We start from the raw sequence: 26,776 nt of genomic DNA, 5'->3' as shown, positions 1-26,776 counted from the left end.
ACCCGTGACACGAAAGTAAATATAATATATATATATATATATATATATATATATATATATATACGTAATGTTTGTCATAACGTTAAAACCCTCCAATCTTTAAGGAAATTGCTAGACAGCGCGTGTCCGATATAAATATTTTCGATACCACGAGCACGCATTTATGTGAGTGTCACGATTTGGATAGTGCGAGGAGGAATCTTTTTTGAACGCGAAGGGCTCGCTTCTCCAAGACGCCAGACGCACAAGGGTCGATGGTTATCTGACTTCCTGTCCGTTCGTATGCCTTGCGTACGTGCTTTCGCGGTCGAACGAAAAAGAGCGAAAGGAGAAAGAAGAGAAAGAGGAGATAGAGAAGGAGGAGAAGAGAGCGGACGCGAGTAAGAGCAATAAAAGCCCGGCCAAATAAATACAAAAGATAATCGACACCGCGCAGACAGTCGTGCGAGCAGTGGAGGCTCATCCCCCATCTTCTCCGCGTTACTCTTTTTTACTTTTTCCGTCCGACTAGCATCTGTCGGTTCTGCTAAGTCTCCGCAGCGAGGCAAGAAATGCATATTGCCGCCAAAAGCGGCAACACAACAGGAAAACAAGTTTCTCATTTCGTCACCGGCGCGGTTGTTGTTTTGACATATTACAGTAAAATCGACACGATTGGTAGTAAGAAGTGTGCCAATTTTAATTCACCGCGAAAAATAATTTTTCAACTTTTTCTACGTGTGTATACGCGCCTTTTCTCTCCCTTCTTCCTCTCTTCTCCTGTTCTTAAATATTTAACAAATAATTTTTTCCTATATAACGTTATATATATTTCTTTAATAAATCGCTGCTGGGACGTTTGCCGAACTCACCGTGAATTTAAACACGATCATTAAGAGGCGCGTGCCCGTGCGATACGTAACACATTTACATTTTTTACGTATTGCCACTTACTATGCCGCAGCCGAACGAGAGTGCCGAAGTATCTGAGTTGACGGCTTTGGAAAAAAAAGAAGAAATCAAACAAAAAAGAATATACCTCGATGTGAGAGAGAAAGAGAGAGAGAGAGAGAGAGAGAGAATGATAGGTCGAGGGGTTGTGGAGCCCGGGCACGTGACCGGAAGGCGGGGGGCAAAACGGCGCACGCGCCGTCGTTTTCCACCTGGCGCATCACCTGCTGCCCCCTGCTTAAGCCTCCCTGTCTCCATCTTCCTCCTCTCCTCCGTTCTCCTACTCCTCCACGTCTATCCTCGTCCTCTCTGACCTCTCACTCTATCATCTTCGATTCTGCCCAACCCTTCGGCATGTTGAGCTTTCTCTTGTGAGCCATCCCGTCTCTCTCCCCGAATGGCGGACGATCTTAAGTAGCTGATATAATGTACTTTCGCATATTATGTTTAATTATAATGCATATTCACCCACATCGTTTAGTAGATTGTTTAAATTAATCTTTAAAACATTTAAACTGATATCTAGTTATTGATCTGAAAATTTATATACTCTGATCTGTCAAATAATTTTTTTTAAATATTATAATTATTATAGATTATCATAGATTTATTATAGAAAGTTTATTGTTTTCTTATTGTTTACTATCTCGAGCATTCTAATTTAAAAAAAAGGAAACAGCATTTTAAATCGATTTAGTATTATCGAAAAATATATAAAGAATATTTATATGAAAGACTTAAGTCCCTTCAAATCATGAAACACTTTGTAGCAGAAACAAATTGTATTCATTTTCTGGCAAGAGTCTGAGAAAAACACTACGCAGAACTAAACAGTCCTTTTCTAAGATCTTAAAGGGCGTGACGTTAAATTAGTCGCGAGACATAAATTTTTCTAACATATAATTAGACGTCGCGTTACGAGAGATGATTGAGCTCCTTGTAGAACGATGACGATGACTCATAATGAAGATGACGACCAGCGTGTTGCGCAATTATAGAGTGAGTCAGGACGCGCGTTGAGGGAAGCACGCAGCGCCAGGTGACAGATGCGCGTGTCTTCGGATGCTTTCCTGTATACTTACAGGGCATCCCGTAATGAGCGAATCCATCCGTAACACACGCGGCCCAGAAAGATAACAGGAAAAAAAATTTGAACCAATATTTAATCAAACTTGTCATTAGCGCTTGAGAGTTCTCAATAGCTATTCATTTTGGATTATGATTGCGGAAGCAAGAGAATATACGTGATTCGTTTTTACGATCCATGTTCATATGCATAATTTTTTCAGTCATGCTGATTTAACGAAAGATATGTAGTAAAATATGAGAGATTGTTGAAACTACATCTATATAGATTTTCGTAGATTTTGTCAATCGCTGCTGCATTTATAATATTTAAAGCTTTAATGCACAAAAATATATTACAGGAATTCGCACGTCTGTTTTTTTAATGACAATTCAAGATGACTGACATAGATAGTGTTAATAAGAGATTAAATGCGCGTTTTATTTACTTTGAAAGGCAAAGTGAGAAGGGGGATGAACCAAGCGAAGGTTGATCCAAAATTAAGCCAGATGCAACAGCACGTCATAACACGATGGTGATGTTTTCGGAGATTGTAAAGTTATCGAAAAGAGATCGGAGGATGTTAAGCTATAAGGTAACAACACGAGATCATTGTCCTGATCGCGACAAGCTGGCACGCCGGCTGCGACATGGATGCCAAAGAACGCCTCCTGCCAAATCGTCTTCCGCAAACATGGCCGACAGAATGTCGTACAAAATATCCTTATGAATAACCAGTGATATTAATAAAGGATGAATAGTTTCTGTCACACTTTTCCGCATAAAAACTCATTATTTCTTATCAAACAAAAAATGACCACATTTGTTTTTCCCTTATATCGAATAATGAATGAAAAAAAATATAGTAATATTTTGATTTTTTAATTTTTTATTGCATCATATTTCTTTTATATCACTAAAATCGATTTTCTGTTTCTTTTTTTTGTTTCAGGTAAGTTTTTCAAAGTAGAAAAATATTATTTCGGATTTTCGGATATTCATCAAGAATGTGAATTTCGTCATTTGGAAGATGTGAGTAATTGGTCCATTATAAAGAAAATGTATTTTTCATTATATTTTTCTCCGTCCGTATCATGCTACGTATTTTTGAAATTTAGGATTAATAATTTTATTTCTTTTTGCTGATAACATCTGATAATATTTTTACTATAATTTTATAAAATTATTTCTCTCATAATAATTTTTTTTACTATAATTATCGCACAATCAATATAAACTTTTTGACTGTTTATACTGATAACGTCTGTGCTTCGATTTTCATAAAATTTTATAGCAGTCGCTAAATATAATCGAATACCGCACAAATGCGAACAATGTGTAACAATGTCCAGTTTCTATTTAAACTTGAATTATCTGGTTGAATAAACAATCGTTGAGATTTTCATGAAAAAAATTAGAATTTTTTTCATTAGAAAAATGTTAGAATTTAAAAATATTTTGCTATTTTGTTTTACTGCATTAATGTGTTACAAGACTTTAAACATCAGTGTGTGAAAATACTAATATTAAGAAAAAAAAACTAGAAATTGGAAAAGTTCATTTTTTTAGATTTCTGGATATTATTAGCATCTGAATAATAATAACAATTTTTCATGTGACGCGAGGTCTAACTCAATATCACTCGATATTTCGGATACAAAGGGAGGTTTATAATTCCACATGGGTTTGCAACATTTCGCGCGAAGCGAGGTCTAGCTCATATCACCCGGTGCTTCGGATGCGAAGCGAGGTTTATAATTATACGGTTCCACACGAGTTTGCAACTTTTCGCGCGAAGCGAGGTCTAGCTCATATCACCCGGTGCCTCGGATGCGAAACGAGGTTTATAATTGTACGGTTCTACATCGGTTTGCAACTTTTCGCGTGAAGCGAGGTTTAGCTCATATCACCTGGTGCTTCAGATGCGAAACCATATAATTATACAGACCTCGTTTAACAATAAGTTATGATAGTTTTTAATTACGTATTTAGGTTATGATAGTTTAAGTTAAATTTGATTAGATTAGATTAGTTTTTAGTTGTTATTATTGATCATATTGATTTTGTTTTATACCCAGAAACATAAGAAAATGTCTTCTTTCTTTTTTAATGATATTTTGATCCGTTAATGTACAATCAATGCATTAAAACAGCAAACTATTTTTAAATAGTTTAAATAATCTTTTCGCATATCGATATCATAAAAATTGTTTATTGTAACCAGATAATTAAAGTTTGAATATTTCGGAAACTGGACGTTATCGCATATACTTATTCATACTTGTGACATTTGATTACATTTATATAATAAATGTTACGTGCCTGTAAAATTTTATCAAAATCGAAGCACGGACGTTTTCGCAAGTTTCGCTAAACTTTTTTATGAGCTATCGGATTTCAACTTTGTTGTGCATGTAACTTAAATATTTTTGATATATTATTTAATACAGTATTTGATACATTATTTCATACATTTTGTTTTTTAATTTTTTAATTTTTTAATTTTTATTTTATTTATATATTTTTTATTCATTGATTCTTATAAATCAAAACATGTTTGTTCAACTATTATCGAACTGGCTTATTTCAAGAGCTGTCGATATTTAAATGACCAAGTTGCCTTATATAATTTAATCTTTAATTTTCTTGTATATAATATATTTCTCTATATTTATATTTATTTTTTTATTTTTAATTTTTACACTTTTTTCGTACGTATGGCTTTTCGCTGGATCCATCTGGTCCCATTTGGCAGTCCATAGACGATCTCGACTCTGTTATTCGCTGACGAAAGTGAATGCGTTGGTCGCGGTTTGCACGTGGGAGTTCCCGTTATTTGGGTCGCATCGACCGCTCTCTTTTTCTTTCTCTCTTTCTCCTTTATTTCTTTTCTTTCTGCTCCGCTACCGACTCAGACGTAGTATATTGCTCTCACTTCTGTTCACTTTATTTTCTATCTATCATTTGTTTAGTCTTCATCTCATTGTCCGATGATTTGTCATTTGATATAAGCTAGTAATTAAAAAAAAATATTGTATTATTGATGCAGAAATAAGGATAGAATGATTTTGTATATATATTTAATTTGTAAATAGAGATGATTTTTCTAATTACTTAAATAACACAATAAAAACATTGATATTTTAAAGGATATATATCCTTTATGTACATAACCGTACCACATATTTTTAACGTAGCCGTGCGATTAGAATTATAGATGCACAATTAGTGGCATGACTGCCCGTTACAGAATTGTTCGAGAAATTATCAAAAGGTTACATATCTGCGTATATACGCATAACGTAAATTCCATGCATTCAGCTTGTGCCTCCTCTTGCGCGTTTCGTGACGCGACTGACCCCACGCGGTACGGTTCACAACACCGCGAGGCGGGTCACGACCGTTTTCTTAGATAACGAATTCATTCACAACGAATGATCATGACGACGACGACGATTCAGACTCGATTAACCGGCACGAGCGATCTAACTGAAGGAATAAATCTACAAATCAAGTATGGCGGCTGCTGCTTAACAGAAAATATCCATATCTTTTCTCAATATCTTAATAGATATCAGTAGTGATATTAAAGTGATATATATATATATATATATATATATATATATATACGTTAAAAATATGTGGTACGAAATGAGAAATTATAAAAGAGAAAAACTTACGTGTAGTATCTAAATTTTAGGTTTCTTTTTAATCTCTCTCTTTCTCTCTCTCTCTGTTATTGATATTTTCACTTTACCGAATAGTTTGATTCTTGATTAAAATTTTTTAAAATCTGGCATTTATCATTATCAGAATGCATAATCGCAATTATTTGATACGATATAAAAAAGATTATTAGAATTGTCGTACATTAATTGTTATTAACTTTACTAACTTCAATCAATCCAGTAAATTTACGTTAGAAACGACAGTAGAAAAATATGGCTCAATAACTTGCTCACTTTCATGAATTTTCGAGCTCTATATCTGTTTCATTTGTAGAGAAGAATCTCATTCTGTCGAGGTCTCTTGCGAGATTACGAGTGTTGTGTATACGCACGAAATCGCTTGCGTTAAACAGTACGCACTCCTCGGCGAGAGAGCGCGATTTAATGTCGCGCCCGCAGTCAACAACAAAATGTGTAACCGCTAAAAATACTCTCTTCCTTTCCGTCGTCGTCGTCCTCCTCCATACGGCTCCGTTCATAACTTTTCGTCTTTCTTTCTTCCCGCTGCTCACCGCTTCGCGTCAGACGAATCGGTTCTAGACCGTACAGCTGATTACGACAAACAACACAACGCGTTCGGAAACCGTGGCTATAAAAATAATCCTTTGATTGCGAAAATAATACATTTTGAAATTTTTTTCTGATGATTTGACGGTGCTTGAAATGGATTATTTTTCAAAAATAAAATGCAATTGCTAAAGTTTTATTTTTCAGAAACAAATTTAACAGATATCGAAAAAGGGATTAGTTTTATCTATGCAACTATCTGAGAAAAAAAACGAAGAAATTAACAGTGCTTTTTATAGTTTCACTGTTTCAGTTTTTCATGCTAATGTATAGTTTTTTCTTCGATAAAAATGGTTTAAATAATAAAAATTATAGTTTTTCTTCCATACAGATAATATTTTATATTTTTTTTTAAATGCAAGAAATTTATTCGAAATTTATGCATTTTTTTTTTTTTAAATATCGAGTAATTGTACGAAGTTCTTTTTTTATAAACTACATTATCAAATATACATATATGTGTATATGTGTGATATGATGACAATTGCAATTAATGTTAATGACGATGTCATCAAATATTACGAACCTTTGGAACATAGATTTGACATTATCACGCGATTCATTCGTGTTATAAAAGTATGTACGTAGTGGATAAGAGGAATTATTTGTTTGCGCTAATTATTGGTTTGAATCAACTACGGTATTCCAATTGAAAAAAAAGAGAAATCGTATCTTTATCATAAATAGATTTGCAATATTTAAAAACTTGAAGATAAACAAAAATTAAGTATCTTTAAATCTTAATTGGACAAATCAGGATTATTTGAACTTTTTGTTCACACAAACAAGCACGAAACATGCCTCTATTTTTTTAAACAAATACTCTTATACAATGACGTAATCTTGACTAGCACATATTATCATATATTATTATAATTATCACTTATATTGTGCAATAACATATTAGAGAAATTAACAAAGAATTTAATTTAGAACTTCAATTACGTTTTATTCAAGATCACAATTTCATTCACGCAACTATTCTTAAATAAAATTGCTAACGTACGTCAAATTTTCTACTAGTCATCTACTAGTCAATCAATAGTAATTTAATCAAGAAGCTCTTTTCGTACACTACGAGCATTTCTTGAATCATCGAAATACTTGGAAGCGCCATTCATCTATTTATCACTCGCAGAACGCAATCTTGTGACATTATATCACGTGTATAGACCGACTCACTCTTCCGTAATGTAATAGTTACTATATGTTTGTGTGCGAGATATACAATACTATTTTTTAAATTCATCGAAACTAAGATTACGAATCGCAGAATTTTAAGAAAATACTTGATTCACTTGTTGCGATTAACTATGAAATTAATTTCTTTTTATATGGTAAAAGATTACTCACCATGATTATAGTTGAAGAATTTTTTTGCTCCCTTCTATCAAATCTTGAAAATGTTTTTTAGTAAAATCGATGATATCACGATATAAAAAGATGAATTATGTTCAAAACGGACTAGCAACTGTCTTAATCACTAATTATTATTGACATGTCGTCGATAATGTTTTCCGAGACACATGATGTACGAATCGTATTTACGTGTAAAGTTCTAGCGATTGTGAAAATCGAATACTCAGGATACGAGTGAAAGTAAAGCTATCGAGCAAAGTTGAAGGAACTTTTTGTCTAATCAGTATAGACTTATCACATTTGCGATTATAACATCGTACACGCGGGTCGACGCGTCGCAAACGTCATGTCACATGCATGACAATTCGAGAGAAAAAGGCGAGTATATACGTGTAAGATGAGATGCAACAGTGAACGTCTGGTTATAAGACATATTATTATATATTCCAACTTTTTATTAAGTGAAAATATTACTTTCGTCACATATTTGCCTTTCAGCAGGCAACGCTGAATATGTGTAGGATTTATAGCTGTAAAAAGTGAATTACATGTATAATTACATGTATAATTATAACGCATACATTAAAGTTAGAGAGATTAAAAATTTTTGATTTTGTTAATTGTCCGCTCATGATTTGAGATTAATGAAAGAAAAATTCTACATAAAATACTGAAATCGGCAATAAATATAGAAATATTATTTCCAATAAAATTACTACTGTAATTTACACACACATAATCATCAAATATTGTTGTGGTATACATCATGTCACCTTTAAAAATATATTTATTACAATATACATATTTTGTACGTATTATTGTACAATATATATGCATACATGATTATAGAAATAAATATAGATGCATTTGTCATTCAATCTATATCTATCTTGGATTAATGGATAAAAAAAACATTCTGCAGAGTGTGTTCAAATCTCATTAGCTCTAGATTTAATATACGTTATAGTAGGTATACGAGATGATTCATAAGAAAATATAATAACAGAAGTGATAGGGATAATACAAAACAAAAAGTTTTAAACGCATGCATACGTTTGAATAATCAAGCGATACATCCACTTTTATCGATCACGTATTTTCATTAATATTATCCGTGAAACATTTATAAGAAATGTTTAATAGTAATTTTCAGAATTAAATAATTTAATTCTCGATTTAAATTTTGTGAATTTTTAATGTGAACAGCCAATAAATCGATATTTACTCTTGCAGTCGTATAAAATATTCTTTGTTATGAAAATTACACTAATTTACAGTTTTCAATAATTATTAAATTTTAAATTATAATTTATTATAAAGTAATATATTAATATAATAATATTTCATTTTTCCATAATTTTTCCCACATCTAATATATGTATAATATTCTTTTCTTATAATGGTAGTAACTTTTAATGTTCGAAAATTTGTGTGACACTTGATTGAGACTCATGACGAATAAGTTTAAGAAAAATATACGCTTTCCATTTTTAGCAAAAATCGTTTGACAAATATTTCGATCAGTTTATTTTAACTGATACATTCACATTTCGATCTTTATTTCTGTCAGTGTATCAGCCGCAAATTTTGGCTTGCATCTCTCTATCAAGTGCGTTGAAAAGTTAAATTATCGAGAATCGCTCTAGTCGCCACGGCGACGCGTGACGTCTGTCGACGCGACGCAATGCGCGAACGGGCCGCAACGGACGACGTCACGCGTCACGTTACCTATCTAGGAGCCGAAGTCGTTCATCAAGAACAATAATAACCTACGGTATCAACCGTAGGAAACGAATTCCTGGTCGTTCGAACGTCATCGGCGATCGTGTCGATGAACGTCATCGAGAAACATTGAGGTGCGACGCGATCATGCGGGAATGACTCCGGAATACTTATACTTTTGCTAGGTTTAACGAAATTTAATCCTGAAAACAAATTGTGCGAATATATTATGAGAATAAGCAATATTCTAAAAAGCTCACATGTATAATGAAAACTTTGCATTTGATAAAACCAAGAATATAATAAACTCACACTAAAATATATATAACTAAAATATTTCAGCATTAAATTATTGCTCGTAAAAGCTTTCCGTAGAATATTTGTATAATAATATAATATATTATTATACAAATATTGAAGAAAAAATTTTATTTTCTAAATATAATAGATATGATAATTATAGTTGGTAAAAGATGTATAAAATAATATATATATAAAGCAATCTGTCTAAAGGAGAGAAGAGAGAAAAATGTTTGATTATGATATTGAAACTAAAAATTATACAAAGACGACAATGAAAAAATGTAGACCTTTCAAGTATAAGATTATGGAATGTTGGTAACATCGGTCGTAATAATTGAAAGGTTTCACTAAGGTTGGAAAAAAAAAGAATTGAACTTTAATCTAATCGATTCTCGTAAATGGTAACTGCCGTGTACTCGTGATGTCGCTAACCACGTGATAACATATAGTCATCAAAATGTTCAAGGTGGTTCGGCAGTAATTCTGCGATAATTTCAAGGAAAATGATCAGGATTTCCTTGGTAATGTGCGATATTAATTACAGCGAGTTAATTATGTATTGATTACCAATAATTGTCATTAATTTGCAATTCCATTATTACTGAATATTCAAATTATTACAATACGATAATAATAACAGTTTCTGCTGTATGTATTGCTTTTTAATAAAATATCAGAGGGAGAAAGAGAAAAAGAGAACTTTCCATTCAAGCTTTTCTTTTCGGAGATATTGAAAAGGATGATAGCTCCGAAAAAAAGTACAGAGATTTATAAAGGCGTCACGTTCAAAGTTTCAAGTATACAGCAACACTTCTAATATTGAAGATTTAGAAAGAAGCGTTTATGCTTCTCTTTTTATTCACGTTGCTAACATATAAAAGACAACGATTACCATGTTTGCACGCATATTCGTTTTCGAAGCAGATTTTCAGCATAAAATAATTAAATTCAACCGATGTGTGTTTTCTGATTGTAAATATCGTATTTTTTATTCATGATGGGATGCAAGGTGTGCATAAAGATATTTGAGAAGGCGAATGGGCTAATCAGGGACGTCATTACGTTTTTTTTTTTCCAAGGCTTGAGCATCAATGACTAAAGGGGAGAGAGAGAGAGAGAGAGAGAGAGAGAGAGAGAAAGAGAGGAACTAGAATTCTATATTTGTCAATGTATTTTTTGTACAGTCTTCATTAGCAATAAAAATATATATAAAACTTTAAATCAAGTTAAAAATTTTTTCTGCAAAACTTTTTTCATTGAAAAACACTATTTTATATGTAAATTCCGAGATATGAAATTCCATAGTAGACTGCAGCGAGACCTGGTCAGTGTTATCGTCATCATGATCGTAATGACGCTCCTGAAAGCCAAATGTTTCTCGATACAGGACGTATTCGCGACAAAAGTCTTGTGCTCCTAGAAAACATAATTTTCCGTGAATTCGCGCGCGCGCGCGCGGGAGAGAGAGAGAGAGAGAGAGAGAAAGAGAAAGAGAGGAACTCATCGCCGCGCCGTGATCGCATTGTCGCCGTATTACGCCGTACGCATTCTCCACCTTACCCTCCACCTTGCCCTCACGGCAGTTCATAGACGTACGCACGAGCGTGTGTCGGTTGTCGGTTACATGTGCAACACAGTCGCTTTTATCGCGGCACGCATACGACGCACACACGTGTTTACGCGCTTACACACATACTCGTCCGCGCCTCTCGGCTTCGGTACAGCGCCACCCTGAATACCGGATATGACGACACTCGCGCACTTGGCCCGACGCACTCTCGAGATGTCTCCCTTCCCCCTCTCGCCGCTACCGCCCCTCATCCCCTCCTCCTTCCTCCCTTTTCGCGTTCCTTGCCCGGCTCGAGAACGCACGGCGTGTTCCCTCCTCTCCCCTCCTTCCCCCCCCATTCCCTGGGAGCCTACCCCACCCGTTTTCCTTCAGCGGCCCACCGTCGTCGGTCCGCTATTTACTCTCGTAGTTCCGGCGACGGCCGAGCGTGGCGCGGACGGTAGCGGCCTGCGTCGCATCTCTTCGTTTCGTCGACGCGCGCGCCGCGACGTTGGTTCTAGCGGCGCAGTCCCACGCGGCTTCTCACGCGCGTGTGTCTACTATAACTCGCGTGTGCCACCGCGTATATACGCTTCCATTTACGTTACATCGTTGTTTATCATTGTCGTGCGCGCGCGCGCTCTCCTCTCCCTTTATTTTTCTTTCGCGTCTGTCTCGCGTTGTTTGTCCCGCGACCGCGTGATTCCGGGAACGCGCGCGAGGACAATGCGACGAAAACGACGACGGTGTCGAGTCCGTTGCTCGAGCGAGGATAGATGGATGTATGCGCGCGGCGGGAAAAGGAGGAAGAGAAAGAAAGGAAGAGAGAGAGAGAGAGAGAGAAAACAAGATACACACAAGCAGCCATTTTAATCGCGCGGTAACGCAAAGCCGGGCCACCCAGCGTGTAATGCGAGAGACCACGAGCGGTATACGTGTGCGCCAGCGTCGTCATCGTCACCGTCGCCGTCATCGTCATCGTCATCGTCATCGTCGTCGTTCTCTAGTCAACTCTGAATTGCGTCTGTCGGCTGCGCGCCTCGCTTCTGCGCACGCAATGTCGCGTATATCGCGCATTAGCCGCACGTCGTTTTGCGTCTTTTCACCGATGCGATGGCTCGTTCACGCGCTTGTGAAATCGTCCAAATAAGTGAAGGTCATACCGGCGACACGGAAAGGACGTGGAAAATTACAACGACGCGCGATGATAGTACTCCGCTTATCGTTCGTCGGAGAGAAAGAGAAACAGAGAAAAGATATATATATATATATATATATATATATATAGAGAGAGAGAGAGAGAGAGAGAGAGAGAGAGAGATCCGCCGTTTCACGATGGAACACGCGAGCTTATAAGTATCGGTTCCGAGTATTACTACGGTTTCGCGACGTGATACTATACATATAACGACGCACCGATATTACGACGCGGAGTGCGGTAATCGCATCCAAGTGTGACGCACGATGACAGGACTGATTCACGAAGATATGGAATCGACGTCGAAAAGACGGGGGAGGTCGAGAGAGGCGGGAAAATGGAAATGGCGAGATAAAGGTGAGTGACGAAATGCGCGTCTATTATTTAAGCGTGTTAATTAATGGCGGAAAAGAAAGGGAAGAAAATGAGCCAAGACTGTCCGTGATTCGCTCGCGATCGGCAAGTCCGTCGGCGCGGACGAAAGAGCGCGAGAACGAACGGCCGCGGACTGTGCGAAGTTTTCCACGCGGCAAACAGGCGACCGCGTGACACGGAGGAATCTGCGCAGTAGGTACGTCGCGAAATCCCGCCGACGTTGTTGTTGGCGGCAGCGACGCGGCGTCGGCGTCGGCGTCGGCGGCGCCGCCAGAGAAGCGTCGTCGTCCGACACAGACGTATATATACGTGTTTGAAAGAGGAGCCCTTTCTCCCGTACAACTCGAAAGAATCGCAAACTCGAGCGCGAATTCTTCAGCGCAGATTACCGCGATGTTGTAGAAAACTTTTTAACACTCTCTTACTTTTACCTGCATTATTACCTTATCATTACATATGCACATGCACAAGTTTTTTGAAACTTGAGATGTAATAGATACATATGTATGAGTGAAGAAAGTATTTACACATTTACTTTTCTCGTTTTCGTGAAAAAAAAAGTCATACGATAAGTGGAAAATTTCAGTCTTTAACAGATACAAAGATGATGTATTTAGAATTCTTATAATAATTAGATGAAATGTGCATCTCTGTCTGTGTATGTGTGTATGTGTGTGTAATTAAAAATATATTTGACACATATGTTTTGATATATATATTACATATAATAGATTTTATATGTATAAAAAAAAACAATTATGTTAAGTATACGCTTGACTCTTGCCATTTCGCTTTAAAGTTTCAATTCACATACTACGTTGTGTATGAAGTGAAATATAAGCTCATGAAAATCGAGTATAATTGCTCGCAGGGCCAAGTGCTCTTTGTTTCCTTCACGTCAGGGAGTTCATTAATCCACTTTTTATTCGCAAGGTTTCTCCATGTCCGGCGGTATCCTGAGTGACTAATCCTTGTATACCTATCCTATTATTCGATGAGAGAAGACATCTTTGTTCTCCGACATTTTAAATTCTCTTTTCTACAATTTCGAAAACATTTGTGAATCCCGTCACGAGTACCTTTTCGATCGCTTTTTTATTTTTTTTTTTTTCTTCGCGCGCATGTTTACGGGCCCCTTGACTGTCGCGAATGACGTGGGCGACGCTTACATAATGCTCGATAAGGCGGATAATGATAAGCGACGTCGTTTCGCCGCTGCCATCGTCGTCGTCTTCAAAGGCACAATCCGAGCGGAGGTCGGCGGCGCCTCTCTATTTTCGAATGTGCGAGTCACACTCATTGTTGTTCACCATCGCGACGCGTCCAAAAATGCCGCCGGACCGATAAAAATGTCACGAGGTAACGAGTCGACCAGACGTGATCAGCCGTGAAAATAAGCAGTCGTCCGCCACATTCGCGCGCGACGTTTCCTAATAGATTTGGCCCCCTTTATATTCAGACGACGCGAACATCCGAGAGATGTCGCAAAGATGTCCAATAGGCGTTTTAAATCTTGGAAATTTTTTTTTTTTTTTTTTTTTTTTAAACTTTTGTATTGTTTGGATGAAACTCTGTGCTTTTCGCGCATGTTCTCCTTGAGCCTTTCCAAAAATGTTAACTCGTTGTTTCATTTTCGTGCTGGAATGTGTGTAATTTCATAAAAGTTAGTAAAATGTTGAAAGGGAAATAATATCGAGAAACTTTCTTCTGTAGATATTTTAGAAATATAGTTCTAGCCTGAGAAGATTAAATTAATTTAAATTTTATTGCATTTAACAAGTTCTATCAAAATAAAATATATTTGTGTAGAAATTTTATGTGAGTATTAAGTTTTGTTATTTATTCGCATTTCCTCGTGGAAGGTATTCCGATTATTTGACTCGAAAATCATCGATGCTTTGAAATTCTGGGAATGGAATTTTTTTCTATAATTTATTTAATCTTTTACAAACAAGTTGTTGTACAGCAACAAAAATATTATAACAATTTGCAAAAAGAAGTAATTAAATTATAACTAACAGATTATTTCTCAATACGCCTGTCTTAAAAAATAATATATATTACTATAAATTATAAAAAATTATAATAATTATTGCGTTGCATGTTGACTTATTTTGTACGAAAGAAAAAATTATACGTTGTTAAACGAAGTCATCAAATAATTAGACACGAAATGATTAGAATGAAATAATTTGCGTAATTCGTATTTGCAAGAAATTAGAAAATAGAACGCTGAACTAGTGTAAAAACATAGTTAAATAGATTGTAAAGAGCAGCTCTCTACATTATTGCTATTCTATGCACTATTTGAAAATTTGTCATTTTCACCGCGTTGTCACCGTCGTTGTCGTTATTGCCAGTACTATGAGATCCTGGACACGAGATTCGACGGTCCGTATCGATCGTCTACGTATTCGCCAAGGCAAGGTAATACGACGACGGCGGGGTAATGGCAGCGCAGACAAGCGAGAGTTCCTCTCCGAGCCGATGACCTCCATCATTCAAGGACGCGATTCCTGGAAGGTAAGGTCGCGTTTGCGAAATAACGGAGTTCTCCTTGAAGAATGGGACTGGGACCATCGATCTCTATTTCTCTCTGTCTATTTCTTTCAACCTTCTTCGCCACACATCCTAAAATACGCGAAATACTTTGTAAAGAAGAGAAGGTTATAGAATATGAAAGACAATCATTATAGTTTCGACGTATTATAAAATAGACGTTCAGTTCACAAGTTTACGCCCGTCATACACGCGTTTAGATTTTGAATTTTATTCAATAATATTGACATAAATTAAATTTTAATCAATTAAAAAAATACTTTTAAAGCGTTATATTTTTTAATATCAAAATTGTATTTTGATGAATTGAAATTTTCGTCTCTTACTTTATATGTCCACATTTTCTTTTATTTCTTTCTTTCTTTTTTTCGAAGCGTTTCACTTTGGGATCGAGTCAGGCGGTAGTGCTACCGAGCCTCGAAAATCGGCATAGACCTCGATAACGCGCTCGAAAGCGGACCGTGACTCATCGAGTTGCGACGCAACGCGAGAACGAATCACTCGGCGTGACGCTGAGATTCATTGCTCCGCAATGTGCGATGCAAAAGACCTTCGCGAGAGAGTTAGGTGCGACAGCGACGGCGACGACGACCATGTCGGTCGTTTCGCGCGATTGCGAAATCGGGGTTTGCGAATTTTTCATTCGCCCGTGTTATCTCGAGTCATGAATCCGGAAACTTCCCTTCTCGTCTCTCGAGACGAACGTTCCCCGAGAGAGACGAATGTTGGCGGTGGGGATTCCGACTTGTGTGTTCGGCATGGCGGCGGACGGGCAAAATGGCGGCGCGGTGAAAAACACGTGGACGATCTTTTTGAGGCAGCGATCTCGAGAAGCGTCAATGATTATCCACGATTTCTAAGTTAATTTTATGATGCAGAATTTTCTAATGAACTAATTGTACTTTATATAGTCATTGAATATCGCTGAAGAATAAGCTGGAAAATATTCGTCATGTGCCTTGAGACAATTCTGACTTTTTTCCTGCGCATAAAAGACACAATTCCAACAAGTGTTGGACTATTGTTGGTCTCCAAAAATGACCACCAAAAAAATATAGACCGAAGTAGAAAATATTTTATACCGTTAAATTTTATTGCAAAATTAATTTAATGGTAAAAAATAAGATTTTTAAAATAAATATTAAAAGAATATTTAAAACGACTAATAATAAAAAATAAAATATAAATTTAAAAAAACTGTAATAATATTATTTATATAATTGATATTAATTTCTTTAATTTCAAATTTCGTTTGGCATTTTGCATATGTGTGCTTTTTTGCGAATTTTTTTTAATAAACTACAAAGTATATATTTGTCACAAGACATGTGTTAAATACATATGTTTACGTATATTTTACAGCGAGATATCCCAACGTGATATGTAAGGATTAAATGTTAAACGTGTCAATATCGCAGAATTGTCCGTATCTTTTCTCTTTCTTTATTTATCTATTTACCAAATAAACACATTCAAAAGTCGCAATAAACTTTGCGGGTCTCCTTTCCGGTTGGCGTATATGTGTTGTGAACACGTGATACACGCATGTTTTTACCACGTGCATCGACCGGTCGGAGGGTTTAAAGAAAACTAGTAGACGACCGTTAGTAAAGTTCTATCGATTTTTGTTTCAAAGTTCCCGACGTTTCAGAAGTCTCAAAACTTTCGAACACTGCCAAGCTCACATTTTTACATAGTTTATATATATATATAATTTTAGCAACACAGAGAGGAAACATTCATATATTAGCAATATAAATGAAACATTTTATATTTTTTTATGAAAATGTACAAAATTAATTGATAGCAAAATTTTGAAAATAATTTGGCAAATATTCTTTTCAATTTCAAATTAATATTACGAATATATAACGTTTGATAAATATCGAACAACAAATCTCTATTTATCAGAAATATAATAAATAATAATAGTAATCAAACAATTATGTTTGATTCCATATATTAGATATAATTTAGTAAAAATACAAGAAATGATATGAGTATAATAATAAACATATAATCATCTATCGAATTGGATAAAAGATAATAATAACATTATGTTTATCTTTAAGTAATTATTTTAATGTTAACTTTTCGTATTATATATCTCTTTGTAATTATATCTATATAATTCGATTTAAATCTACAATATTCATAGAATTAAGTAAAATCGCAATCTCTTACGATAGAGGCAAATTTGTTCAGAGACATCGTTCTACCGGAACTGGTCGCTTCATTCTTGGATAACTCCGTAGTAGTAACCCGTTGTCGGCAGGGAAGGGTAACGATATTATGTGCTTAAGGGCGAATGCGAAAGGGGTGTGTCCGAGAATAGTGGACGTCGGAAGCTGTAATGGAACTTGATGGATGCTTTCGCGGAAAAGTCGATGCGGCTAAAGTAAATTAGCACCCGGCAGAGGGGCTAAAGTTGTAATATGCCATCGAACGGGCCGTTCTATCGTACTTCTAACGACTCTATCGCGATTTCTTCGATCGGGTCAACAGCATGTGCGGTCCGCTGCTGTATCTGCATTACCTGCTTTGAGTGTAGCGTAATAATGTAGGATATCTTAAAATTCTGAATACCTTTTCAGCTACAGTTTGCGATAAATTAGTTGATGTTTTCTTAATCTGTTAAATTTTATTGACAAATTTAGTTATTAGACATTTTTTCGCTACATTCAGGTAGACTTTATTTTTCTATGTTTTTTTATCTGAAAATTATTATGAAAATCATCGAAAACACTGAAATTTTCCTATACAAGAGATATCTACTTGAAGTATTTTGCTAAAGCAAAAATGCACTGAAAAATTTACAAATTTTTTGATACATTAAAAATAATTGGACGAACGAATATCATTTATATCGCAAGTTTTTCATTTTTAATGTTGAGTATTTTATAATTCAGTCTTAAATTTAAATTTCTGTTATGGTCAAGGCTCGAATTAAAATTTAACAAAAATTTACTTATATTTTCCAAACTGAATTCGTCAAAATATTTACTTATCAATATTAAACTACTCCATTATATTTTGGCTTTCGCCAGCAGCCGCTATTTTTTTATATTCTATATCTATGGTTCGAAAAAGTAATTTAATCTTTTAAAATATCCGACACTTTATGATGTACAAATTGTGTGATACATTGTCGTAATTGAATTTATTACATTAAATGTAAGAATTTTTAAACATAGGACAGATGAATTAAATTTGTGATTTGTACGAACTTTGGTTTGCTCTCTGCACGAATTGTGAAAAATATCGAGTTGGAAGTAAGGATAAAAAATTATTCAGTCGCTATTATTAATGAGAATCTCGATGCCAATTGTTTAATTGCGTTGGCATTGTGCGAGCCAATAATCGACGAAGCGTATAGTATGTGGTCGAATAAACGGAGATTGCATTTGTGTGGCTCTCGTTTACTACCATAATTATTCCGGCGCAGTTGATTCGTAATGTGCATTTCGATCGCAAATATTGTTCTATTGTTTTCTACGTGCCTGTAGACACAAGGCGATTGTCCCTCAAGCGCGAGTCTCGAAAAAGGACTTGAGACAAATGTGGATCTTATTTCCGCTCTTCGAACTCATGTTTGAAATGCTTTATCTTTGTGTAAAACATGAATGGATTTTAAGATTTATACGTGTCTGAAGAATCAAACAATTCTGCAAAATATGCGAATGTTGTCGCTCGAAAGATTGTAGAATTATATTTCGGACGAATCGATAATACAAGTGCAAATATTAAAAGCGGTATAATTTTCCTTATATTAAATTGCAATATTTAAAATTCATAGAAAATTGTTCCGTATGTTGTATTTATTTTTAAGACAAAGTATACTGGCACGATGACAACAGTATGTACATATCTAGAACATTGAGAAATTCAAAATTATTTTAGTTTTAACTTCTGTACAAATGCCATGACTTTTCTTTGAGCTAGCTATTATCCAACTATTCATGTTGCGTATAATATTATTATACATTTATTTACATTTATTATACAAATATTATTAGATATTTTAAATCTTTATAGCTGTACGTCTTTCAGGATTTCAATTGCACCCGAATTACTGCGACAATTTCCTCACACTTAGCTCTGTATAATAAATATAATAATACTGTTTATTTATTATTGCTAAAGAGATATTAATTTATTTTTTTAACCCTGCTTCTAAGAAAATTACATAAGATAATTCCGGAGGTGATCGTTATATAAGAGAGATAGCTAACGAAACAATTGTAAAATTGAAAATTATTCAGATAGCGACTTTATGTTTTTATTATCAGAAGTCTAATTTGTTTTCCCATAATTCTAATTAGTTTTGTTAATTATAAAGAGAAAAAAATTTAAAGTTTATGTTAAAATCATTTTGTGATTTTAACATAAAGGTTTTCAGTTGAGAGTGTTATGAAAAACCTATCATTATCATAGTTCCTCGGACTTACCTATGTAATTTTATTAGAAGCAAAAACGAGATATAAAAAAAGAGATTAATGTCTCTTTAGCAATAATAAATTTAAAAAAAAAAAATAATTCTAGACAAATTTTCTCACATTTCAACATTTTCATGATAATTTTTTTTCTTTGTATATCTCTTTTTTGAGACATAATATTATTTTCTTGCTTACCTTTCTTTTTTTATCCTTTTCTTTCTACAGAAGCTTTTGAAAATTGCCAAAATTGCAATAATATTTTACATCGCGAAAACTATCAGAACTCTCCTGGGTATCCATAATTAATAATCATTCAAATACCAGAAATTGTTCGAGAAACTCAAATGATTGCGCGAGGGAAAGGGGGAAGGTTTGTTTTGATGCGTGACTGCCGCGTAGGGCGCGCGTGGCCCGCGCTTCGTGCCAGGCACGCAATCGTGCGTACGTACTGCGTAAAATGCGCGCGTGCACGCAGCCCACCTGCATCTATACTCTGTATACGAAAGATAGAGTACCGATAGCCCCATCGTCCACGTACCTAGGCAGTCGTGATTTAGGGGTCGCTATGGCGCCGCGATTCAGAAACAAGGGTTCATCGACCCAGCTTACCCCTTCTCCTTTCCCTGACTCCCTAATTACATAGTAATCATTCGACTTGATAAATTTTTCTTGTTATTTGGAATCTTTGTAGAATTTTGTGTTAATACCCATTGCATAATAATACTCAAAACATACTGATAAAAAAAGTTTTTCGGAAAAATAGCAATCATTTTAAATCAGTTGTCAAATTAAAAAATTAAATTATTCGCGTTAATGCAACGATTTTGCAGATATATACGTACACGCTAGCTTTAATAAGCATAATCATTGAATAATATGTTTGTTGCATTAATCTTGCAATCTATTCAAATGATTTAATACTTTATTTGAATGTCTTTTATTCATTGAAGCGTTTTGATTATTCAAACAATTTCATAAAGTACTTTAAGCATAATTTAATCAAGCATCGATTTTTTATCAGCTAGTAAAAGAACAAAGTTAATGGAAATTTTTAGAATAATTGAAAAGCACACTATAGAGTAATAGAAAAATAAAAAATAAAGTACTAATTTCAAACATCTTTTACTACTTATTTATTATTTGCGAATGACATCGTTAAGTTATATCGCGTTTCTTCATTTCTGAAATATTTTTCAGTATTTATCTATTATTTGCGAATAATATGTCGTTCTTTTTTAAATTTCTACTATTTTTAATCTTATTTTTTCGTATCTGAAAAAAGAACTTTGGATTGGGACGATAATCGAAAACAATTTAAAAATCTCTCGAATCATTAAGAGATAAACGGATGGTAATGCGTTAGTTTCATAAAAATTTTTACGATTTCTTGGTGTTATATTAAATAAATATATATGAATCTCTATATTTGAGATTCTAATAAACCTCTTTTTATCTCCCTGAAGAGACGTAGGAAGCGAGAAAAATATCGGCGAAATCGGGTTATCCCTTAAAACTTATTTTCATCAGTGTTCTGTAATCAATTTTAATCTTAATTTAGTTGATTGGGTCTCCGTACAATTACATTTTTTTTACAGAGTTATAAAATTTTTTTTAAAACTAGAAAAAGAGAAACAAGAAGTTGATTAAGCTAAGTGACTTATAAAGTCTAAGCGATGCGATGAAAGCAATCGATAGAATTTTATTGTCAAACTTTTCGATCAATTTCGCGCAATAGCCAGTCTTAAACGGAAAATGCTTCGATTTCACGTGAAAATTTATTTGTGTCTGCACATAATATCGTTATTATCGACAATTTGATGTTATCGAGTGCATGATAGAAGAATGCGGCGGCGCCTACAAACTCGACTGAGAAACTGTACGATTCTACGAAGTCTGGCCAAAAATAGGCAACCAAGATCATGAGGGCTCGCTTCCTGCTGGGTTTCTGCTTTCCACTGTCGGCCGACTGCCATCGTTCACCGATTCTCTGGTGTTTTGGCTAAAGATACTGTCGACAAGAATATGATTATCGTATCGGTGTCATAAAGTTATCCGAAAAATACTTGAGAGATCATACGCGACGATTTATACTTCCGTAATAACACGATCGCGCATTTCGTTTAGTCGAGAAGTGTTTGCATTTAAATGGGTGTATTAATAAAGTGACAATTTGAGAGAAGCACATCTGATATCTGAAAAAATGAGCACAATGCATCTTAAAAGAAGATATGAAAAATATATATGTACCGCTTATTCTGAAACGCTACAAGTTTATTTTTTAACATGATAAATTTCAATAAAATATCGAGTATAAAATGCAAAGTGCGGATTTTAAGAAATGCTGTCTTTATTATCTTTGTCTTTTCTTAACATCTTTTCCCTTAGATAAACGTGATTTGCATACAATACTGTGCACGTTTTATAGCGGTATCATATTTACCGTGATGGTAAAATTTAGATTGTCAGAAGACAATCGGCGATTAAATAATGCCAGTAATAATCACTAAGTTATAAACCATCTCTGCAAATATATACATGCGAAAGATTCATTCTGATGAAGACCTTTGTCGATGATCTTAATGTGTTCTTTCTTTTCGTCTTGTCGCTTTCAAATTTGACGCGTCTTATATTAGCGCAGCGTATTAATGGCGGCTGCGCGGCATTCTATATACTATATAGTCTTTGCTCCTTTCTCTCGCATCGTCAAAGTATAAACTAAACTATAAAATTATATACAATCATCAAAATTTAAAATTTATAAATTGATTAAATAAGTGACAAAATAAATTATAATAATAAATAATAATAAGATTATTACAATATAATTACTACAATATAGTAATTAATTAAAAAGTTAGTATATACTAGATATTAAATATATATAAAAAAAATAAGGAAAACATTTCGACAATTTAATATAATTTTTAATTAAAAAATTTTTATAATTTATAATAATATAATGGTATACCTAAAATTTTTATTTTATTGTAAATTGATAATATATCGCGAATTCTATATATATATATATATATATATATATATAATAGGTTTAAAAAATCTCCGGTTATTTTTTACTGGTATTTATTATGGAATTTTGTTATCATTATTCAATTTTAATGTAACAAACAGAATTATTAAATATTGTTTAAAATCTGTTGTTATCCTTGAAACAAATTTGTCATAAATTTTATTAAAAAACAGAGAGAGAGAGAAAGAGAGAGAGATAGAGAGAGAGAGAGACGGAGAATTCAACGCGAAAAGCATTCAACAAAGAGGTGAAGTTATTGGCGCGTTGCTCGCACTTTGAAATGGAAACAAACTTTCATGTGGAAGCAACAAGTAATTACTTTAAAGAAATTGAATTATCCAAACGCACGGCATAATGCATGGGCTGCCGTCCCTCTTAAAGCGCACTCGCACCTCCTTGTATAATCGAATTTTCAGCAGTCTCTGGCGCCTAATCAAGAAACACATGTCCGCCGAGACACACACTTATGAACGGAGGTGGAAACTCCTTTTGTTTCTCGTGCATCAATTGGGTTCTTGGTGTGTACAATTTAGCAGAACGTCTCGCGATATCATTCATCAAAATGTAACTAATACAGAACGTTTTCGACATTTTTCTAAAGTGACATACAAAACATCTAATCATTAAAAATACGTATGTACCTATATTTTTAAATTACTTTTAATTGTATTAATTTTTATATCTTTTTAAGTTGTCATATTTTGAGAATATTACGAAAAACTGTAGTAGGAAAGATTTTTTTCCGGATTAAATAGTCTTGAAATATATAGTGTTCGCTTTTCTTTAAGAAATAATCGTAGGCTTTTCAATTTTTGCGTCAAAAAATCTAAAATATTAGATACTCCATTGGTATACGCGTTCCGTCAGCTGGTGATAGTTTTCCAGAAGTCCTTTCAGACACCGTGTTTAGCCGCCACCTTCTCTGCCCCCTTTCTTCATGCGCGAAGGGGACCTAACCCCTCGTATCCACCCTTTGAACTTATAAGGGTGCACTCGACGCTCAGAAAGATGCTCCTGAGCGTTCAATGAGGCCAATACCGCGAGAGTGCGGCTCTTAACGAAGTTACGAGATACGACTCTCTCTGTTCTGTCGTTTCCTTTGCCTCTCCCCGTCGCGCATCTGACCCCCCCGGTTCCGGTACGGTATGGGGCCCCGACGATCGCTTCTTCGAGGGAAGAAGGGACGGGATAGGGACCGGTGGAGGAGTTTGAGAGGGGAAAGAGGCGGTTGATTTGGGCGCGAAATTGCCCGACAAAATCAAATTTCATTTCGCCGGAGGCGTGTCTGGACAATCGAGCAGCCAAGTGGCCAGCGGCCAATCTGACTATCTCGTCAACCAATTTTGCCGGTGATTACTTTACTCGCTGCTCTCTCATCCGCCCCCGGGGGCGCATACAGCATCGCCGTCGTCGTCGTCGTCGTCAAATAGTAGATGTTTTTCCTCACGTTCTTAACTCAAGTTCGCGCGGGTGGATTCGAGAAATCCGTTTCGAGAAAACGTCTCCCCACACATTTTCGTCGGACGATTAACCCTTCGATGCTTGCGTCAGCGAGCGAACGTTCACTTATCGCATATGTAATTTTTCTCTTAAATAATTGATCAAGCCATTATTTTTATTGAAAACATTAAATATATGTAACACTATATAAAACATATATAATTTGTTATTTATAACCATTGTCAGAAAAATGCTCCTATTTTCCTTCTATGCTGTACTAAATATTAAACTTCATCTTACGACATTTAAATCGTTTGTAAAGACAGCGAAAGCTTTTGCACAATTGCTATTCACGTGAATAATCTATATATAATTACAAGTGTCCACACGACTAAATAAACAGAATCAATAATGTATTATACATGCGATTTGTAAATTTCAGTTTAGAATATATCAGCGAAATCCATTTCTTCGTTATAAAAAAAAGATTTTATTTAAATTAAATTTAAACTTAAACAACTCTTTGCTATAAAGGTAAAAAGGTCAGATACCTCTAGATTTTTTTTCAGTTTTGTCGACTAATAAATTTATTTTTCTCTGAGCTTAACAAATTAAAAGCTCCTCTATAACCACAACGATACAGAAAGAAGATAAAAATTTGATGGATGAAAATTTAATAAATAAAGAAAAAAATTGATTATAGATGTGAAGAAAACTAACTTTATTATTCATGAATAGTATTACTTTATAAGCATATTATAATAATGAAATATTGATATACGAACACTGTTAATTTATTATTTCCTCATTAATTATTTCTAATCGAGATTTTGAAAAATTCGCGCGATTTTTCTCACTCGTTCAGTTTCCACAATTCATTTCAATAGCACACAGCCTTGCTTGATATGTATTAAAAATACAGTAAATATGTTATTAAAGCATTTTAATAAAAGGATATATGTGAATGATGATCGGTGTAACTTCCCACGCGATGGACCACGAAAGCTCGGTCTAATCGGCGGAAAAATCTTCGGCATCTACGAGGAAGCAGAGTGAGCGCATAATAGTGGTAGAAGATACGTGTATATACGTGCATGTATGCGTGCGTGCATGCCTGCTCGCACGCATGCAGCCGTGTTGCGTGCACGTTCGTTCGTGCTCGCACAAGGGATCAACTCTGGCGGATTGTGCCGCGCGTCGCGTCGCGCAAGCATGTAGTAGGAACGGGGAGAAAAAGGCCCGAAGAGATCGGGTCCAAGTTTATAAGGGTTCCTGGAAGGGCGGCGACCTCCCTCTGTCCGCTTTCATCCGAACCGCGGCCTTCTCCATCTTCTTCTCTCCGATTCCTCGTTTATATTCTCCCTCTTTCGTGCGCGCGCACGGTTTGCTGCTTCTAGGATCTTTCTCGCGCGTCTCCGATTTTCTCGTTCTCTCGTCTCTCTTTTCGTTTTCTCTCTCTTCATCGCTCACTTCTTGCCTTACCTCTCTTCCTCTAACAATAAGAGAAGAAAGATCTTACGAACTTAGAAAAGAAAAGTATATATTTCACAAAATTCCGAACAGGACGTCCATTTCGTATGTGAATTTTTTTTTTTCTCAGGCTACTAGGACGTTGAACGATTTTGAAAAATTGAGATTGTTCTTGTAAATAATAATAAAATAAAACGTAAAAAATTATATTTTCCTAGGAAATATAATATCGATGCTGAATAACTGTTATAGTTTATATTATATTAAGTTTAGTATTTTTTTATTATTGTATTCTTAATCTTTTACTATTATATTATATTTATAAATTTTTATTGCTTTTGTTCTAGGTAAGTCTCAGCACACACATGCATGATTTATCTCTATGACTATGCGCTTCATATACGCGGTAAGTTTTGCAATTATTTATTTTATTTATATGCGCAAGTTTTAAATCCCTTGTGTCTATAATGTAATAGTATAATATTTCTGACTTGCCGAATGCAAAACGTATCGACAGACGCGCGATCTGCATTTAGCCATTTCTACGCATAAAGATTAGATATAGTACACAGATGCCTATTATTTCAATCTTTTATATGTAATTCTAAAGAATGCAAATTGAATTAGTTGTCGATAGGTTAAACGATTGTAACTCGATTTGAGTCGCGCGAATGCTATTTATCCGGTCATCGCTATCAGTTATCGTATGCGAACAACAAGGAGGAGAGGGCTTCTACGTTCATTGACGTCTTCCGACGTGTCGTGTCCGCGAGAAGATGGGCACAACGGTGTTGTGCATCGCAGGCGGCTCGCGAGACGGGAGGAAAGGAGGAAAGGAGGAGAGGAGGAGCGGAGGAGCGGGTCGGAAGGATTCCCGTCGAATTGCGCGGTGCTGCGCGTCGAATAAGGAAGCGGTACCGTCGTACGCAGATCTCGTTCTCGGCGGTGAAGCTTACGACGCAGTTGCGGGTACCTACCGCGGGAGCAACTGCGTCGTTCGAATAAGTATAAGAGGAAGCGGGCGCGAGACGCGACGGGTGCGCGGG

At 35.3% G+C, this 26,776-nt stretch overlaps 1 protein-coding gene and 1 long non-coding RNA gene across 9 annotated transcripts in view; both read left to right on the top strand.

Annotated features, from left to right (window-relative positions):
- LOC140667496 (serine/threonine-protein phosphatase 4 regulatory subunit 1) overlaps window positions 1–26,776 on the top strand; it is a 139,467-nt gene that overhangs the window by 44,914 nt on the left and 67,777 nt on the right. The window contains exon 1 of one of the 8 annotated variants that reach the window (XM_072895565.1): window positions 11,730–12,779. The exons of the other annotated variants lie outside the window; for them this stretch is intronic. The gene's annotated coding sequence lies outside the window, so the exon portion shown is untranslated. Of the gene's footprint in view, window positions 1–11,729; window positions 12,780–26,776 lie in introns of those variants that run through there. 8 annotated transcript variants of the gene reach the window in all.
- Window positions 85–26,776, top strand: part of LOC140667539 (uncharacterized) — a 27,425-nt gene continuing 733 nt past the window's right edge. The window contains exons 1-3 of the long non-coding RNA XR_012047045.1: window positions 85–380; window positions 2,949–3,028; window positions 26,078–26,776. The exon at window positions 26,078–26,776 is cut by the window's right edge and continues 733 nt beyond it. This is a non-coding gene — a long non-coding RNA (uncharacterized lncRNA). The remainder of the gene's footprint in view (window positions 381–2,948; window positions 3,029–26,077) is intronic.

This window comes from Anoplolepis gracilipes, chromosome 1 (genome assembly GCF_047496725.1).
Source record: "Anoplolepis gracilipes chromosome 1, ASM4749672v1, whole genome shotgun sequence".
In the NCBI taxonomy this organism is placed as follows: Eukaryota; Metazoa; Arthropoda; class Insecta; order Hymenoptera; family Formicidae; genus Anoplolepis; species Anoplolepis gracilipes.
Note: the sequence above shows the minus strand (reverse complement) of the source record. Positions and strands in the feature narration are given on the sequence as shown.